Raw genomic sequence first — 20,498 nt, 5'->3', positions numbered from 1 at the left:
TTCTTCTATTTCTGAATTTCTGGCCTAGAAACATCATCATGCAGAAAAAAAAATGGGAAAATCTAGCCTACAGGAAAGATGAAAATGAGTGATGACATATCTGACGTTCTAGAAGCTGTTTCAAATCAAATATTCTCTCTACATAACTAAGTTGGGTGGGGAGCTGGTCTCAAGAACAGCTCACCCACACCACCTGGTCTGCTGCATGAGCCTTCCAGAGCACGAAGCCTGCCCTCTGCCCTGTTCTCACCCTGACCCCTGCAGCACCCACCATGCCTCCATTAGTCACTCAGGAGGAGACATTCCTTTCTTTCGCATTCATTTGCTCCAGAGGAGAGGTTCTGATTTCCTTCTCTCCTGCAGTGCTTTTTCCTCTACACAGCTTTTAAGCCCAGCTCTCATTCTTTCCTTCTCTACCTGAAAGGCCCTAATTCATAGGCCACTACATTCTTGTCTGAATGACTGCCCCAGTGGTCTCCATACTTCCACCGCTTGCCACCATGGGCCATTCTACTCTCAGAAGCCAGGGCAGGATTAAAAATGCAGACATGATAGTGTCTTCCCAGTGTTAAACTGCAAGGACTTTACATTGCCGTCAGCACAGCCTGCAAGGCCTTGGGTGACCTTGGCTGAACTAAAAAGAACCATCTTCTATTCTCTGCATACCTATCTTCCTTCCATAATATCATCTCCCACACCCCTTTCTCTCCAGCCACACTGGCATTTGGACATTTCTTCAGAAGCCAGTTCCCACCACAGGGCCTTTGTACCAGCAGCCTCCTCCCTGAGCCTGGAGACCAGTCATGTGCCCTGACAGCCTGCAGCATTTACCACAAGGTGGGTACTTGTTTTATTTCTGCTTTCACAGCTGGACAGGGACCCCTGAGAACATGGGGCTTGTGTGTTCCCAAGGCCTACTACAGAGTTGGTGGCAAGTAAGTACCTAATAATTACTTGCTGAGTGCTTTCTAGAAGTATGTCAGTTTTCTGATTTCTGAATGTCCTTATTTGCTCATTCCTAACAAAATGGTTGCTTATATCGTTACTAAAATGTCACTTAGTGTCTAAATTAACTTTCTCACTTCACAGCCTTTGTAAGCTCGGTCTCCTCCACCAGGGCCTCCACTGCTCTACTCTGCAATGAAGAGGAGTTCCATGACTTGCATTTCCCTGGGGCTTCTAATAGAACATTGCATGTGCATAGGTGAGTGCCCTTAGGGCTCTCAATAAGTAAGTGTTGGATGGATGGATGGATGGATGGATGGATGGATGCATGGATGGATGGCACACAGATATATGGAGATAGATGGTGCACTATAGTTATGGATGATTTTCTTAGCCTGTTTATCTTTAAAGTATTTCCCCTGCCTATGAAATAATAGTTGAGTCCTTTATTCTCCAGGGAAACTGTCAGTATCAACTAGTGCCTATGAAATAACTAAAACAAGAAGAAATATCAGTAGAAGCCTCCATCCTCAAGGCAGTTCTTCAAAAATTTATTTTAAAGTTGTTTAATTTTTTAAAATTTATCTTTATTGTTGAAAGCATTACAGATGTCCCTTCCTCTCCCCACCCCCCATTAGCCTCCTCCACCTCACACTCGCCCCTCCCCAATCAGGCCTTTACCACACTAGTGTCTGTGTCCATGGGTTCTATGCATGTAAATACCTGATTAATCTCTCCTCACCCCACGCCACCCATCCCTGCCTTCCCTCAGATTCCTCAATCTGTTCCATGCTTCTATGTCTCTGGATCTATTTTGTTCATTAGATTCCACATATGAGTAAGATCATGTGATACTTGTCTTTCTCTGCCTGGCTTACTTTACTTAGCATAATACTCAAGGCAGTTTTTAGGAGGGTGAATTAATTTGTGTTTTTAAATACTTAAAGGACCCTTAAGAAAAGACTCTGTGAATAAAACTCAGTACAGGGCCACTGTTCCAGACTCCTGGTTACTGCCCTGTACAACTCTCACAATTCTTTTAACTATAACTCCCCTTTTTAATTGGTGTATTTTGAGCAAGATTGGAAACAGATCTCTCTCCCTCTGTTCCTCTAATTACACTTAATACTCTCCAACAGACACCTGTATCCCAGAGGGACGCTGAGAACCTCAGGCTATTCTACCTGGGTTTCCCCTCTGCAATTTATGATGAAATTTGACTTGTGAGTCCCAGCCTCCTCCCTTTCTCTCCTTTGGTTTTCGAGGTAGCAGACCCTCTGGTCCCTTCAGACCTGAACTCCTCCAGTTGAGTCCCACACGGCATTTCCCAGTTCCTAGGTGAGGTTATGGGTATGCATTGAGACCAGAACTCATTGCTTTTTTGGAAAGGGCAAAATAAGAGAGGGGATTTTCCATATTCACATTTTTCCACAGAAATGTATTCATAAGCTTTAAACTTGCCCAAGCTATGTTAATGTATGTGGTTGGCTTCTGTGCCAATTTTCATTGTGAATAAGATGCTAAATAAAAGGGTTCTTGTCTTTCCCCACTCGCCTCCCCTCCCATAATTTTAAGTTCATAAGCCCATTTTGTAAGTGAGTCGGGTTTTAGGACAGAATCAGGAATGATGTTGTTCTTTTAGCCGCTTACCGTGTTTGCTTTAAACCCTTGATAGGAACACGGGGCTTGTGACAGCAGCAGCCGAGGTAAACAGATGACTTTATATATAATGCTTTTTACAAGGTGGTTCAGTTCATTTCTAACCTTGGTCTTGGCGTCATGGAATGAGCCAGGGAAATTCCATCCCTTAACCCTACCCTGCATCTCCTCCCTTCAAAGGCAAGAGAATGTTCTATAGCCTGTAGTTTCACATCGCTTTCTCTGCAGTAGGGCTCGCAAAGTGCTATACCCCCAAGTACCAGAGAACCCCGATAGTATCAGCAAGTATTTTTATTATTATTATTATTTTAACCAAGTGACTGAATGTTCACAATAAAAGTTGCAACCTTTATGAGCCATGAGCTGACGTGTCCTGGCGTGTCCTGGTTGTCAAGTTGCAGTGCGTTTTGGTTCAAATGTTCCCTGCCTGTGTTTATTCCTGGTCACACCACACCTCCTGGGACCGTCTTTGTGGCATTTACTCAGTTGCTGACTCAAGTTGCAGGAGACGTGGGGGATAGTGGGAGGATGTCTGCAGATTCTGACCTGAAGAAATGGTCCCAGTGGCTCTGTACGTCTGAGATGTTGAAATCACCACCCCTCCCTTTCCCTGGAAGGTTCCGTAATACCACCTCGCCTAGAATATGTAGGGCTGGAGGGGCACTAACATAAGTGATAGAGTGAGAATCAGAAGCCCCGATAGAAAGGGAGAGAATGTGGAGTTTCTTTTATAGAAGCCTGGGTTCCAATTTCAGGCCTCTGAGGAAATAATGACTGGTTGCTTGCTGTGGGACCTTCGGCAAATTCTTTAGCCCCTGATTTCTTCATCTACAAAATAGCCATACTAATAGCACCCACCCTAAAGGGCTATGCAAAGATTATTTGAGAAGATAAAAGTACAGTGTACTGTCCATAGTGAGATACATGGCAAGATGCAATATTATTATTAATCCTGTCATTTGCAACAACACGGATGGACCTTGAGGGCTGTGTGAAATAAGTCAGGAAGAGAAAGACATATTGTATGATTTCACTTATATGTGGGATCTAAAAAACAAGGAAGAAAAATCAAATTAATAGAAAAAGAGATCAACTGTGTGGTTACCAGAAGCAGGGGGTAGGGGGAATTGGATGAAGGTGGACAAACTTCCAGCATAAGATAAATAAGTACGGGGGATATAAGGTATGATATAATAACTATAGTTAACACTGCTGTATGGTATACTTGAAAGTTGCTAAGAGAGCAAGTCCTAAAAGTTCTCATCACAAAGAAAAAAAGAGCGTTCTTTTTTCCTTATTTGTAACTATATGAGGTGATAGATGTTAAATAAATTATTGTGGTAATCATTTCATAATATATGTAAGTCATCATTATGCTGCATACCTTAAAATTATACAGTGCTATAGCTCAATGATCTTACCTAATAATAGAAAAACATGTAAATTTACTGTACCTCCGCTACGCCCACAGCCAATCAGAGTGAGTATGCAAATTAGAAGGCCAAATTGGCTGCCGCCCAGCTGCTCCAGGATGCCTGCTATGAGAGGGAGGGCAGGGGGTGAAGGGTTCTACAGGAGCAGAGTGCCACAGCGAAGACAAGACTGCAGACTCCGGAGCGAAGACAAAGATGGCAGACTCCAGCCAGAGTCTGCAGCAAAGACGAAGACGGCAGACTCTGGCTGGAGCGAAGGCCTGGGTCCCAGGTGCCGGAGGAAAACTGGTGTTGGAAGCCAAGGGAAGGAAGGCCTATTGCACGAATCTCTTTGTGCAACGGGCCTCTAGTATCTCAATAAAAGTAAAAACACTATTAGCTATTATTAATATTACTAGAGGCCCAGTGCATGAAAATTCATGCACTGGAGTGGGGTCCCTCAGCCCAGCCTGCTCCCTCTCACAGTCTGGGAGCCCTCAGGGGCGGGAGGTGACCTGGCAATCAGGGGAAGGTGATGCCCCCATCACACCTCTGCTGCTGCCACTGCCAGCAGTGCAAGCTTCGGCCAGCCCTGGTTACCTGAGCCTCAGCCCGCCCTGGTTACCTGAGCCTCGGATGGCCCTGGGCAGCTGGGCAGCCGCCATCCAAGGCTTGCCTGTGCCTCGGGCTGGCCCTGGGTGGCTGGGGGGCTGAGGGGACTGGGGGACTCTGGAGGCAGGCGCGCGGAGCAGCTGGACCCTCCTGGGGGTGGGCCCTGCCGTGCCACATGCCTGCCGCCCTGGTGGGGCTGAGGGGACTGGACGCTGACATCTTGTGGCTGTGGTCACTGCCATCTTTAAGGGAGTGGCAATCAGTTAGCATATTCCAGTGATGGCGAACCTATGACATGCGTGTCAGCACTGACACATAGCCATTTCTGATGACATGCAGCCACATGCTGAGGATGAAACATTTGCTGCTCCTGAGGATGAAACATTTACGACTAGAGTCTTGGAGTTAGTTTTTTCCTCAAAGGGACACACTACCCGAGTTATGCTCAGTTGTTTGGCGAAGTTTGACACACCAAGCTCAAAAGGTTGCCCATCACTGGCATATTCCCTCTTTATTGGCTGTGGGCGCTGCCATCTTTGTGAGGATGTGATGGTCAATTAGCATATTTCCTCTTTATTAGATAGGATATTAAGTAGTATTGATGTTAAAATCAGAATCTAAATTAATATTTATAATCCATAATCCATAATTAATAATACTATTAATAATAATAGATATCAGTTTTATACAGTGATGGTCTTGCAGAGCCTCTTTTTCTTCATCTGGAAAAGGGAGATATTAACAGGGTCATTGGGAAAAACCCTGACTTTGCAGGTTTTTGTGTGAAGATAAATAAATGACTTCATCCAGTACTGGCCTATCAGCTTGTCACAAAGGATTGCTGTTTTCAATGTGTCGTTCCTGGCCTTCTCAGACCTTGTCAGCAAGTGTGGCTGTCTCATTCTAGCCTGTGGAATAGTGACCCTTCCAATGCTGCCTAAACGGGATAGCTGGCTAAGTGACCTCAGAGGCAGGTCGCATGCCTGGTGACATGCAGGTGTGAGGCTAGACAGTCAGCCCAGTCTCCAAAAGAAGAGGGTCCTGCAGCCTCACATGTCCCGAGTCACCCCTGGCACTGTGGATTCTACCTGGCTGAGCAGTGGGTGCAGTGTACAAGCTGTAGTCCATGCCAGCAGGCACCCAGGAGGAATGGGCGGGCTGTGGAGGGTGCCTGGGAGGCCCTGCTTTCCCTGGGGAGAGGCACATGTGGAAGGAGATCACCAGAGTCTATTTAGTAGACTTGTAAAGACCAGACTGGCTTCTCCATAGTTTAGCTGTTCTTAATCCAAGGCTTCTGGTACATGGATCTCTGACAGTCTGCTGAAGCCTGAGGAATGTCTTAAATCCATAAAATACAATATTTAGCATTACAAAGGAAACCAATTATCTATCAGAAAATTTCATGTGATGTAAGAATAGATGTGTTTTTAATAGTCTATTAAATAGCACAATGTAGCAGGGACCTAGAAACGATCATAATTTTGAAGACATGATGAGTGAAAATGGCATTGTGAGACATCTCTGTGATATAAAAATATCTGTGATTTCTTTTAGAAAAAAAGTTGTGGATCCTGCTAGTGCCACTGTGGTTTGTTGCCTACATTCAGAATCAAATGAAGTGCTGCATTTCATTCAGAGATTAGCACAAACAAAGTGGAATTTTCTCCCTGTCCAGGTTTATAGACCCCACAACCAGGAGCCCTGCTTAAGCCCGCCTTGTTCAGCTCATCTCCTAGTTACTGTGCAATTGGAGGTTCTGGCCTTAACTTCTCATTGTGCTGCCACCTCTTTTTCACCACGGCCCCCAGTGCCACCTCTGCATGCTCTTGGGCCTTCACGTAATGTGCCTGGAACCACCACCCTGGTCACAGCAGACCTGTCTTGCAATCCCAGGTTTGATGGCCAGATCCTATCTTCCTTAGTTAGCTACTTGAAAAAGGCTGGGCGGAGTTTTAAAGCCATAGCATGCACCAAAATCATGTGAAGCACACTGAGGTTCCAGATTTTTAAACTGGAACCCTACATCTGCTTGCTGGGTCTGGGAGGGGCCTTGGTTTCCATATTTTAAGCAACTTCTACATGCTTCCAAGGCAGGTGCTCCTTGAATAAAAAAATAGCATTTCTGCTAAGGTCCAAGCCTTTTCCTGATTGAAAACTATTATTTTATTCTTTATTCTGAGCAGCAAATTAATGAACTGCCAGTGAACAATGGTATGATATACAAACAGGGATACAGTTGTGAAAGTGTGAAGGGAGGGAGGGAAGGAAGGAAGGAAGGAAGGAAGGAAGGAAGGAAGGAAGGAAGGAAGGAAGGAAAGAAGGAAGGAAGGAAGGAAGGAAGGAAAGGGGAAAAAGAAGGGAGGGAGGAAGGAAAGAAGGAAAGAAGGGAGGGAAAATCATGTCTTACGTGCCATTAAACCTATGGGAAAATAAATTTTTATCATCAGCAACCACAGGTAAATATAAAATTAGCAAGAAGCCAGATGGATGATTTCGAAATTCAACAAATATTTATTATGTGCTTATTAGATACAGGGCAGGGGTTGCAACTCAGAACACATAGAGGAGTCAGGCAAGAAGGTGCTGATAGCAAAGATTCAGGGCTCACTCTATCTTCTATGTCCCCACTTTGAACGACAAAGTTCTGCTGTGTAAGGAAAACATCAGGCTGCGTGTGACAATTTATGCCATCAAACCTCAGTTTACTGTGTCAGAGAAGGCAACTGAGCAAAACTAGAGAGTACATTCATGACCATCGAGCATGTTTCCCGTCTATCAGCCACTAGGTTGGCTCCCTGGCTTCTTGTTTTGGAGACACAGGGGCTCCATCTGCCAGACCCTCCAGGTTTTCAAGGAACTCTGAAAGTTTATGGGAAATCTCTTTATGAAACTGTTCTAGTTATAATGTCTGCCTAACTAGTTAACTTTAAACGTATCTACTTAAAAACAACTATGTTAGCATTCTCATGGATTCCTTTGGGTTGGAAATCACAGGTGAACGGGAGTGTCTTGTGTCTGCTCTACCGTGTCTGAAGCTTCAGTTCGGAAGCTCAAAGGCTGAGGGCTGGAGTCATCTGGAGGCTCATTTACTTGTATGTCTAATATTTGGGCTGGAACATTCAATGACCAGGACTTCCAGGTGTAGCAACTACACGTGGCTTCCGCATGTGCCCCAACTTCCTCACATCATGGCAGCCTCAGGGCAGTGGAACTTCTTCCATGGTGGCTGAGAGCTTCAAGCACCGCACCAGTGTTCCCTCCAAAAAGAAGAAAGCTGCATGGCTCTTTATGACCCAGTCTTAGAAGCCATGCAGTGTCATGTCAGCTGTGCTGTATTTGTCAAAGCATCACAAGCTGCCAGGTTCCAGGCTCTGGCTCTTGGTGGGAGAGTGATAAGGTTATATTCTAGAAGAGCATGTGGGCCAGGAATCAGGGTTGCCATCATCTTTGAAAAATATAATCTGCTGCAGTAACTAATTAGACATTTTACTTTAAAAATGAGTTAGATGTCGTATATATATAATACACTGTAGAAAGCATGTCTGTGACTGTAGGCTAGATATATTAGGAGGCCTCTAGTTTTAAACTTCTACTTAGGGTGTAAGAATTAAAAGGTGCTTAAAAGTGGGCTCCTCTCTTTCAGGAACACAATCTAGTATTGTGGATTTTTAGAATTTTTGTGAATTATATGTTCACTATTTTTATACCCTTATTGGGGTTGGAGGGGAGTTGGTGGAGGGAGCGGGGTTGATACTAGAGGGCACTATAAGTCAGAATAACCTGAAAAGTGGGCCCGCCTCATTCCCAGTCCCAAGAGGTTGACTCTATATGCAGAGGGGGGACATTTGCATTTTTAAAATGCTTTTGAAAGGTCCAGAAACATGAACTCTCACCTGGCCCATGTTGAGAAGCACTGTTCAAAACAGACCTCCACATTGCAATTGGAACTTATAAATTCTGAAATCACTCCTACATAAGGTCATATAAATTCTCCGTTTCCTTATAACACTAGCTCTAGATTCAGAATAACCCATTACCCACCTCCCTCTGTCTCTCTTAATCATCTTTCTAAATATGTTTGAAAATTGACAATGAAGATTCAAAAAGAACTTAAAAGATATTTAATAGCTCAGTTAAGGACTCGCACTATCCTATATAATAAAACCCTAATATGCAAATAGACTGAATGGCGGACTGGTCGCTATGACGTGCACTGACCACCAGAGGGAAGACGCTCAATGCAGGAGCTGCCCCAGTGGTCAGTGCGCTCCCACAGGGGGAGCGCTGCTCAGCCAGAAGCAGGGCTCACAGCTGGCGAGTGCAGCGGAAGTGTTAAGGACCCCTTGGGGGATGCCAGACTACCTCCAGTGATTGGGCTTAAGCCAGCAGTTGGGCATCCCCCTCGGGGTCCCAGACTGTGAGAGGGCACAGGCCTGACTGAGGGAACCGCCCCCCCCCATCTCCCTGTACACAAATGTCATGCACCGGGCCTCTAGTAACATTATATTATTGTTTTCTAGTCCCATTCATAGAAATAGTGACCTTGGAAAAATTCTAGAGGGCCTCCTTCTCATCTCTCTCTCCCTAGCCCCATGGACATGGAAGGAAGAGGCTAACAATCCCAGTCTATTTTCTTACTTAATAAGGGACCTTTTGCTCTGATAAATACTGCTTCTTGTTATTTTATTTACAACCTGTTCACTAACTCAGCCTTTGACAAGTCTGTTCATTCCATAGGGTGATTCAGAAGGCTATCCCTGAAATACACCAGAAATTCTAAGCCGTTCACCACAATCCTGTGTTCCAGGGTGGGGTACATTGGGAAGGTTAAGGTTTATTGTCCAAATGTTAATTGTGTAAATAAGGTGGCAGCCCTGGCAGCCCAGTACCAGCCCCCCTCAGCATTGGCATGAGTCCAGGGAGGTGTGAGATCACAGCTTCTGTCTGAGCTCACCTTTGCAGGTAATGGGGCAGGTATGTGGCATTAAACAGCAGGAAGGCCAGCACTTCTGAGTACATGGACCACACCTGCAGACCTGGCAGGACGTGCCATGCATGACTGGACGGAGGTGCTTGGTATACTCGGAGCCAAGGAATGGGTTTAGGCGGGAACCCAGGACTCACAATGAGCCCAGCCCCGTGGCTGCTTGAAGTCTCAGGACTCAAATGTCTTTGCTTGAGGAAGGCAGCTGCTCATTAGCTAGGTGACATTAACCAGTCATGTCACTTTTTGGCACTCCAATTTCCTCATTTGTATAGTGAAGGATTTGAGCATATGATCCCTAGGATAACTTTCAGCTCTAAGATGCTCTAGTGCAGTCGTTCTCAAACTAGAGGAACCAAACACAATCACTTGACATGCTTGATAAAACATATTGCTGGGCCCCACTCCCTGAGTTACTGATCCAGGTCTGATTCAGCCAGAAAGTTTGCATTTCTAACAGGTTCCTGACTGCTGCTAAGCTGCTTGTTTGGGGACCACATTTTGAGAACCATTATCCTAGTCTACAATGCCTGGCTATGCTTTGGGGAATCTTCCTGGCTACCTTATATAGCTTCAATGTGGTGTGAGAAGGGCTCCTTTATTCAAGGAATTAGTGAGGTTTTGCTTTCTGAATTTCCCCAGCCCTTTGATGTTGCTTCCACCATCAGATAGACCACCTTTGAACACCAGAGTTTGAAATGAGAAAATAAAATGAGACATAGCTCATTTGATCAGGCCACACGGCTATATTTTACCCAGCTCTATGTCTTGAAGCTTGCTTAGTAGTTTTTCTTAAACATAAGAAACACTAGAGAAGTACTAGTTGAATTAAAAATAGTGTTCAAATGAGCTTCACTTACAGATTGCAATCATCAGTGTGAAGAGGTCCCTGATGCAAATTGTGCAGGAACCAGCCTGGCAATGTAACATTGTCAATCTGCTGTATGTAAGCTAATCGGGAATGGTGAAGTCTGTGGTAAAGAGAAGAGGACAAGGCTGGGTAGTTCAGTTGGTTAGAGCATTTATCCCGATACACCAAGGTTTTGGGTATGATCCCTGATCAAGGCACATGCAAGAATCAACTAATGAGTGCATAAATAAGTAGAATAATAAATTGATATTTCTCTCTCTTTCTTTCCCTTCCTTACTCTCTCTCTCTCTCTCTAAAATCAATAAATAAAATCTAAAATAAAATAGAGCAAAATAAAGAACTTCAAATGTTTTCAGCATTTTACTGGCCTGATTGGAGCTTTTTGCTACGAGGTTGTAATGTCTAACTGTGCCTTTCCAAAAACCTCATACCATAGAGACAAGAAGGAGAAGTATTACTGGGTTATTATTCAACTTGCATTGCCTTAGCTTGTATTGCTTATATTATAATTTGAAATACTTTTAGCATGGGCAATGTGGCATATACTTTAGACTTAATTTTTATATATACTCTAGGCCAGTGGTCGGCAAACTCATTAGTCAACAGAGCCAAATATCAACAGTACAACGATTGAAATTTCTTTTGAGAGCCAAATTTTTTAAACTTAAACTTCTTCTAATGCCACTTCTTCAAAATAGACTTGCCCAGGCCGTGGTATTTTGTGGAAGAGCCGTACTCAAGGGGCCAAAGAGCTGCATGTGGCTCGAGAGCCGCAGTTTGCCGACCACAGCTCTAGGCCAGTGATTTTCAACCAGTGTGCCATAAGAATTTTTAAAACATACAATACCTGACTATTTAGTCAGGGGCACTGACCTCTTTTCACTTAGTAGATTGTCGAATAAAAAATGTCAACAGACAACATAATATTAGCTGTCCAGTATGAATGAATCAAAATTATACCTATTTTTTAAATCAGATTGGCAAAAATATATATTTTTGGTGTGCCACAGAGTCTTAGTAATTAGTTTATGTGTGCCATGAGATAAAAAAGGTTGAAAATTACTGCTCTAGGAGCTTGTGGTATGTTGTTTGTAAAATAGTTCCCAGTGATTCCCACCTCCTGGTATTCATGACCTGTGTAAAACCCTCCCTTTCAATGTGACTTGTTTCTAACAAATGGAAAATGGCAGAAGTGATGGGATGTGACTTTAAGATTAGATTATAAAACACTGTGGCTTCTCTCTCTCTCTCTCTCTCTCTCTCTCTCTCTCTCTCTCTCTCTCTGACTGACTTTTCTCCCTTGCTGGCTGTGATGATGAAGCAGGAGAGACCCACATAGCAAGGAATTGTGAGTAACCTCTATTTAACTGCTAACAGGAACTGGATCCCGCACCCTCAAGACTGAGCCTGGAGGTGGATCCTTTCCTGGTCAGTCCTTCCAGTGGGACCATGAATGAAGCCAATACCTGGTCATTGGCTTTCAAGAGACCCTGAAACAAAGGAATTCCAGATGAGTCATATCAAGATTCCTGAGTCAAAGGAACTGAGATAATAAATGTGTATTGTTCTAAGCTGCTAAGTTTTAGGGTAATTTTTGTTCAACATGATATAACTAATGTAAAGCTGTTTATTAACATTGGATGCTTATTTGGGTAGTTAGCATTTTGAAAACTCAAATCAAGACCATACTCAGTTGTGTCCTGGAGTTGGCCTGAACTGGCTCATGAGAGGCAGTTGTGTATATCACTTTCTAACTCGAATTCAAGGACTTCATGTTAACAGCTTGAAGTCAGTAGGGTGTTAGTATTTATTCAGTGAAAATCAGCAAATACTACAAGTTTGAAATCCAGTTAACTAGTACACCACTGCCTTCAAAAGTGTACTAAAAGCCCTGGAGCTCTCTTTATTTTGGGGAGCATCAGGAGCCTGGTAAATTAGCATAATGGGTATCAGAGGTAGTTTTCCATTGGTGGAATTGCAGTTGTTTAAGCCATGTGGGTTGTGAGAAGGTGCCATGCAGTATCCCCCACCCCTTTTCATGGACAGGGTGAGTGAATCCAAGAGTCTGCAAACTTCTGAATAGCATCTTCAGTATAGGACCATGAGATAGTCCTGACTCTAGCTGTTTATAGAAGGATTTTGTGAGCTGACTTGGGCTAAATTCTGTGACTGAAGTTTATCTGTTATAAATTAAATTTCTGGGCAAGGCTCTGTAGAAGCATTTAGTAGAACAAAGAATTAAGTCAAGAATTCCTAGCCCTTGGTATCTGCTTATAAATAAATAATTGTACTTGGAGCAAATTTCTCTCTATAAATTGTTTTTATTATTACATAGTACCTGGTGGGTGATTAGGGAGAGATGGCTTCACTTACTTCAAATGGTGAAAAACTACCCATATTAATAATAATAATAAAAAAGAAACCAGTAATTATGAAAGATCAAATTGACTTAGGTCAGTTTGAGGTAACAGTTATTAAAAACAACCATAAAATATAGATATAGTTATACATTCTCATTGTACACTTGACAAATTTGGAGTGCAGGTATGGGGATCATCTAGTTGAGGTCATGAGGCTTGCACATGATAAAGTTAAAGGGCTCCAAATCAGCTATGACCCCAAAGTCATGCTTCTAACCTCTCTGATAGAACTTACTTCCCCCTTCTTTTAGTGTTGTAGTCTTAAAACCTTGGAGGGGAAATGCTGGGGAAGGAAACTCCACAGTCTCAAATTTCACAGCCTTCTCTGACAGGAAGTCCTCACCAGCCTTGAACTTCAGGGTTATCTGCTGTGATTTAACTTTACTTTTTCATTTCTAGTTTAAAAAGCTCTGCTCACTATGTCAGGCACTTCAAACAGCTTAACCCCCCATTGTTGCTACCTGAAAAAAACAGATTCCCCAAAATAACAAGTCCTCAAAATTCAGATAACATTGATTCTCCTTAATTAATTGCTATATCATCACTTATAATATTAGAAAGTCTTATTTCAAAGGAAAGTTGGGCCAATGTCTTAATTAGCCTTCCTGTCTCAGAACATCCCAGAAGTGTGATTGTGGCTTATGCTCTGTAGGTGGCTTAGCCCTGGGACCCACAGGCTTCCCAAGGGAAGTCACCATCTCAGAGCTTTTCACTGTATGTGCATTTCTTCTGTCAACTAGGCCTTGGGGAGAATATCCACCCAATTTTGTGACTCAGGCATTATAGCAGAGAAGTGGAGACCATCAACGTTCAAATGAGTTTTGTGTTTTGCAGATTATAATTCTTGGTGAATTATACTTTACCTGTCTGTGCTTATGTTTTCTTATCTGTGAAATGGAGGTAATGCCCACCTCATAAGTCATTGCAAGAATCAAATTAGTTAAGATATAAAGTGCTTGGAACAGTGCCGAGCACACTGAAGTGCTCAATTAATATTGCTTATTACAGTTGGTGGGCTTGCTTGCCACTCCTGCTTCCTGAAAGTGCCAGTGCATGCTGGGAAGAATGCCTTTGTGCTGTCCTGCTTACAGTCGACCTGTATTTTAGTTCATCTGGCTTGTCTTTCATATTTCAGGAGCATTTTATGAGCTAGCTGTTGCTGTTTAACAAATTTCCTCCTGATTTAGCAGCTTAAAGCAACATGTTTGTTTGTTTATTTTATCTCACACTTTTTGTAGGTCTGAAATCCAAGAATAGCGTACTGGGGTAGTTATGGTTCTGGGTCTCTCATGAAGTTGTAGTCAAGCTGTCCTCTTGGTTGCAGTCACCTCAAGGCTGGACTGAAGGATGATCTGTTTCCAAGTTCACTCACAATAGGGGCCTTTCCATAGTCTGCCTGAATGCCCTAATGGCATGGCAGCTGACTTGCTCCAGAATAAGGAGAGAGAGAGAGAGAGAGAGAGAGAGAGAGAGAGAGAGAGAGAGAGAGAATTCAACACAAAGCTACAATCTTTTAATAATCTCATATCAGAAGCAACATCCTATAACTTCTGCCATATTGTATCCATTAGAGGCATATCACCAGGTTCAACTCATAAATGGGTGCGGAATTAGGCTCCACCTCTTGTGGGAACAGTAGCAAAAAAAATTGTGAACATATCTTTATAACCACAACCAGTATCTTTCACAGCGTTGGAGATCTTAGAAATTTGAGTTGAAGTGTATTTAGGAGATCAGCTAGCACTGCTGCCTCAGTGGACAGATGAGGAAAGAAAGAGGAATCAGTGACTTGTCCAAGGTCACACAACTTGCTGGCCACAGAGTTGGGATCCAATTCTCCTACTGTTGCTATATTTAACTGTACCTTGTTTCCAAGTCAGGTTGATGGAATCCCTCCATCGATATACTGTGGCATGTCCTGATATGTTAGCGTATGGAGAGATTAGAATCTGTATGTGGTTTCTATAGCTTTGCACTGACCAATATGCCAATAGCCATGTGTGTTGTAAGTAACATGTGGTGTAAAATATATATCAAATTTCTTAGACTTAGTATGAATAAAAGAATGCAAACTACCTTGTTAATTATTTCTGTATTGACTGCATGTTGATATTGGGATAAGTAAATATTGGGTTAAGTAAAATACTGTATATTACTAAAATTTATTTTCCCCAGTTTCTTTTTACTATTTTATTTTTTATTTTTTAAAAAATATATTTTATTGATTTTTTACAGAGAGGAAGGGAGAGGGATAGAGAGCTAGAAACATCGATGAGAGAGAATCATCGACCAGCTGCCTCCTGCACACCTCCTACCAGGGATGTGCCCGCAGCCAATGTACATGCCCTTGACCGGAATCGAACCTGGGACCTTTCAGTCCATAGACCGACGCTCTATCCATTGAGCCAAACCGGTTTTGGCTCTTTTTACTATTTTAATGGCTACTAGAAACATTGAAATCACATATATGGAGTGGACTGGATTTCTATTGCACAGTGCTGCTCTAGACAGGCCAAACAGACATCCTCATTCACCATGTCTTTGTTCCATCAGGATTGTGCCTATACCTACAGCCCTGCATCTGGCCAAGGTGCTTAGGTCATAGAATCACAGGTGGCTCCAAGGCTTCTGTTCTCCCAGCTGGAGCAACTGTGGACACTGCAGAGTGAGTGCCTGTGATTCCATAAGTCTGCTCTTTCAGACCATTCTGAAGCATGTTAATAACTGAGGGTATCCTGGGCACCTTATGGCAAGGGTTTCTGATGACTTCCATGGTCTGATAAGCTCAAAACCTTCCCTGAGGATTGAACTTCCACCCAAAAGCTGGCTTCTAAAATTACCCTCTTTGGAAAGATCATGGCAGACTAAATAACCCCAACTGGGCCCCTTACATACTGTTCCTTCACTCCTTTCTTGCTTTTTATTTTCTTTTTTGTAAACTATGAGTCAGCATAGAAATATCCAGGCCCAGATTTGGTCATGAAGATTATGGTGGATAAAATGACCAATGGCATCTCCCCAGTTTGGAAAGTTGAGTGGTGGTGGGTGTTAAAAGACAAACAACGCAGGTCTCACCATCTATTGAACAGATTTTCAGCCTCATTTGCTATAGAGTGTTGCATTCAGGAGATCTGCTTGCTCAAGATTCTTGGTTGTAATTTGTCTCATGTCTGGGGAAGATAAATCTTCCTTGCATGTTGATTCAAAGTGGTTAGTCTGTACACTCTTTCCAAAGAGCTTCTAGCTTTGACTCCTTTCCTCTCATTGATCAATGAGTGGGCCACGAAGCCTCTCACAGGCCTCTTCCCCAAACCACCCTTCTTGTTGACATTCCAAGCTGCTAAGCTCACAAATGTCCTGGGAGGACAGTAGCACGAGAACACTTATTCCCTCAGAGAGAATCCTTGACTTTCACGGTATGTGACTTGGTTATTTTCCCATCCTTGTAAGGGCTTGACATTGTTTAAGAAAATAATGTTGAATTGGGGAATGTCATTTTCAGTTACTCTCTCACTGACCCGTGCCATCCAATGTCTTCATTCTCCTCAAAACCTTGTTTGGATTAAGGCAGGATATAAAAAAATAATTATATAAAACTGCCTTCAATGTAAAAGAGGTTGGGACAGTTTGAGGATTTCTTCTTTCTCACACACTTGAAAGAAGATAAAGAGAAAAGCTGCCCTATTCTAGATATAAACAAGAACACGAAATAAACAAGGACCATTGGGAAACATGGTAAATTATGAGGGATCAGTATTTGATGACTTTTGATTGGATGAAGGCACAAATAGGTAAGTCTACTTTTTTTGTATTAGTTGTGTGCAGCATAGAAATCCCAGAACACCAAGTCTTTTGTTCTATCTACCACTTGAAATTCTACAAAGTTGTATGTATCACCAGTGAATGGCCCAACCTATCTGGCCACAAGGGATCCTGAGATCTGCTAAGTAGAAGCAGGATCAAACCAGGAACCCTCTGAGTGTGGGTAAAAGGGGAGTGAAGTAGAGATGATGGGTTTGGGTCAGAAAAGACATCTCCTCACCAAAGGAGAGTTTTCTGGAAGGCAGCATTTTATAACAAGTTGGGATCTAGTTTGTAAAACCTTTAGGTTACAAAGAACAGAACCATGACTGTATCAAGTATGATTACTGTCAGTTACTATGAAAACAAGACAGGCAGAAGCTAGTGCCTCCCTTAGAATAAGACAGTACTTTCAACTGAAGTAGATTTTGCCCAGTGGGGGGACACTTGGAAATGCCTGGAAATATTTTTGAGTGTCACACCTAGGGAGGGTGCTGCTGGTGTCTAGTAGGTAGAGGCCAGGATGCTACTGCACATTCTACGAAGGCCAGCTCCTGACAACAAATCCAGCTCAAAATGTCAATAGTGCTAAGGTGGAGAAACTCTCACCCCCACTCCATGCCGGTACTCTGCAGACCCTGCATATCAAAGCTTAAACGATGAAGATAAATGGGTTTGGTATTGTTTTTCCTTCATTCATAAGAAAGTTCTTTATTTACCTGTTTGAACAAAAGGGAGTTTCAAGATGAGAAGCTAACAAGAAATAACCATGAGTGCTATTGGCCATGATACTGTTATCTAGATTCAAAGACTAGACTTTGGGTTTTAATGGAATTTCACCTGAATATAATCCTGCAAAGTCATTATTATTAAGCACTGTAACTGATAGACAAGGACAAGACTTCCTCATTCCTAACGATCTGAAGTAGAATGAAGACCCAACTGCCAGGAGTGGTTAGGGGGATGTCCACCAGGGTGAGCAGACAGGACAGGGAGTCCTATAGAGATGTACTGCCCTCCACTCTACTGGTGACTTCAGCTGCAGATTTTATATTTCAAAACATTTAGAAATGATTCAATAATACACTCTTGAGAAATAAGGATGTACCATTTAAAAACTTCCCCCACAACAAAAGTGCCCTTATAAGTGCACACATTATTGCTTTGACCATAATTTTGTAATGCTTATGTGCACCCTGCTTCCTCACAATTCCGCTAGCCACTCTTCTCTGCCCTGTTCTATATCCCTGGTGGGAGAGGGAGGTGACCCTTCCTGACAAATCACATGGATACTCTTGTTCTCTAGCTTCTACCTGGCTTACCTTCTGGGAGGCACTGGCGGGACAACAGTGGGTAGAAAGAGAACGAGATCAGGATACAGTAAAACCTCAATATAATGGACTAATTTGGGCAGGGTGGATGTCTGTTAAAGTTGAAAGTTCCATTATATAATAAAGTAGGTTTTCGGAATGCGTATGTTAAAAACTTGGCAAATTTGTTGTTTACCTGGGTTCACTTATGTAGACACGTTTGTATAATTAAAATTAAGTATGTATGAAAAGTTTAATTTCACAGAAAAGTTTTCTATATGTATTACAGTACTTTTAAATTTATACTGACTAGGTCTAGTAACTGTGTGCATTCACTAGTCACTGCAAGTCAACAAATGCACATGGTTGGGGCATGGCTTGGCGCATGTGAGAATATCAGTCTGCAAGAGTTAAAACTGTACAGAAAGTCACACCACACAACAACAGAACCAATTACCTTGAGATTTGGCATGATCACATCATGCTAATCATTAGCCTAACATTGTTTATGAGCAGTGACTCTTGGATTTAAATATGTAGACAATAGTTGTAGATATGTAATATTTACTTATTTTGGTGAAATTGCTGTAGTGTTTTTTCCCAACCTATGGCTTATTAGCTAAAATTGGTTAAAAATAACAGTGAATGAATAATAAAATAATTTCTTAATTTAATTATAAGCAAATCTTGGTTGAAAACATTTTAAAATTAACAGGGTGTTAATTTTCATATATGAAATACAGACCGGAAATTTTGCGTGTTAAATCTGAAGTCCATTAAATGGAGGGTTTACTGTACTTACTCCCCTGCCCCAACCTGGCCTGGCATCTCTTTCCTGGCGGTGGCACCAGGCTTCCATGATTGTGACTTGCAGTTCTCTTTGGTCTCTGCCAACCTCAATTTCTTCCTCTCACCTTTCAGGTCTATGAGTGGGAACAGCTTCTAGCTGATGCTAGTCTCAGAGTTCCTCAGCATTTTTTTGTTGCTTCCATTAAAATTCCCACATAGAGGAATAGGAACCCTCATTCTTTACAGGTGGGAATACAAAATAGTACAACCACTTTGGAAGACATGTAGGCAGTGTCTTACAAAGTTCAATGTAATCTTACCATATGATTCTGCAATTGGGCTCCTAGATATTTACTTAAAATAGTTAAAAATGTTTGTCTACAAAAACCTGCATACTGATGTTTATAGCAGCTTTATTCATAATTGCCCCAAATTGGAAGCAACCAAGATGTCCTTCAATAGGTGATGGGTAAACAAACTGGTTCATCCAGACAGTGAAATATTATTCAGTGATGCAAAGAAATGAGCTATCAGGTCATGGAAAGACATGGAGGAAACTTAAATATATATTTGCTAAGTGAAAAAAGTCCATCTGAAGAGACTGTATATGCTATGATTCCAATTATGTGACAATTTGGAAAAGTCTACACTATACAGATAGGAAAAAGAGCCATGATGGCTAGAGGCAGGGAAGAGGGAAGGAGGGATGAGTAAATGGAGTGTAGAGAAGTTTGAGAGCAGTGAAACTATTCTGTATTAACACAGGCAGCGGTAGATACGTGTCATTATGCATTTTTCAAAACCCACAGAGTGTACAACACCAATGTTGAACCCTAGTATTAACAACGAACTTTACCTAATAGTGATGTATCTATATTCATCAATTATAACAAATGGACCATGCTGATATATGTTAATAATAGAGAAAACTATACGGGGTAGGAAGGTATATGGGAACTCTCTTTCCTTTCAGTTCAATTTTTCTGTAAAACTAAAATTGCTCTAAAAAATGTGTACATAGCCCTGACCGGTTTGACTCAGTGGATAGGGTATTGGCCTGCGGACTGAATGGTCCTGGGTTCGATTCCAGTCAAGGGCATGTACCTTGGTTGCGGGCACATCCCCAGTGGGGGGTGTGCAGGAGGCGGCTGATTGATGTTTCTCTCTCATCAATGTTTCTAGCTCTCTGTCCCTCTCCCTTTCTCTCTGTAAAAAATCAATAAAATATATTTTTTAAAAATAAAAAAATTGTGTACACATATAATAAAGTGAGTATATAAAGAGAATATGTATAAAGCAAGATAGGTATAGATATCCTATATAATAAAGAAGTAATATGCAAATTGACCATCACTCCAACACACAAGATGGCCACCCCCATGTTGTCAAAGATGGCTGCCCCCATGTGGACACAAGATGGCTGCCACAAGATGGCCAGCAGGGGAGGGCAGTTGTGGGTGATCAGGCCAGAAGAAGAAGACAGTTGGGGCGACCAGGCCTGCAGGGGAGGGCAGTTAGGGGTGACCAGGCCAGCAGGGGAGGGTAGTTAGGGGTGACCAGGCCAGCAGGGGTGGGCAGTTAGGGGCAATCGGGTTGGAGGGGAGCAGTTAGGCTTTGATCAGGCTGGCAGGGGAGTGGTTAGGGGGTGATCAGGCTGGCAGGCAGGCAGGCGAGAGGTTGGGAGCCAGCAGTCTT

General features: G+C 42.6%; 1 long non-coding RNA gene across 1 annotated transcript; it reads left to right on the top strand.

The window, feature by feature from the left end:
• The first annotated feature begins 335 nt into the window (after positions 1-335).
• On the top strand, positions 336-15,554 carry LOC129150969 (uncharacterized). Its single transcript, XR_008557761.1, has 3 exons — positions 336-837; positions 1,090-1,204; positions 15,457-15,554. It is a non-coding gene; the product is annotated as an uncharacterized LOC129150969 (long non-coding RNA).
• Positions 15,555-20,498: the final 4,944 nt, after the last annotated feature.

This window comes from Eptesicus fuscus, chromosome 12, assembly GCF_027574615.1.
Source record: "Eptesicus fuscus isolate TK198812 chromosome 12, DD_ASM_mEF_20220401, whole genome shotgun sequence".
Lineage (NCBI taxonomy): Eukaryota > Metazoa > Chordata > Mammalia > Chiroptera > Vespertilionidae > Eptesicus > Eptesicus fuscus.
This window is presented reverse-complemented; position numbering and strand designations above follow the sequence as displayed.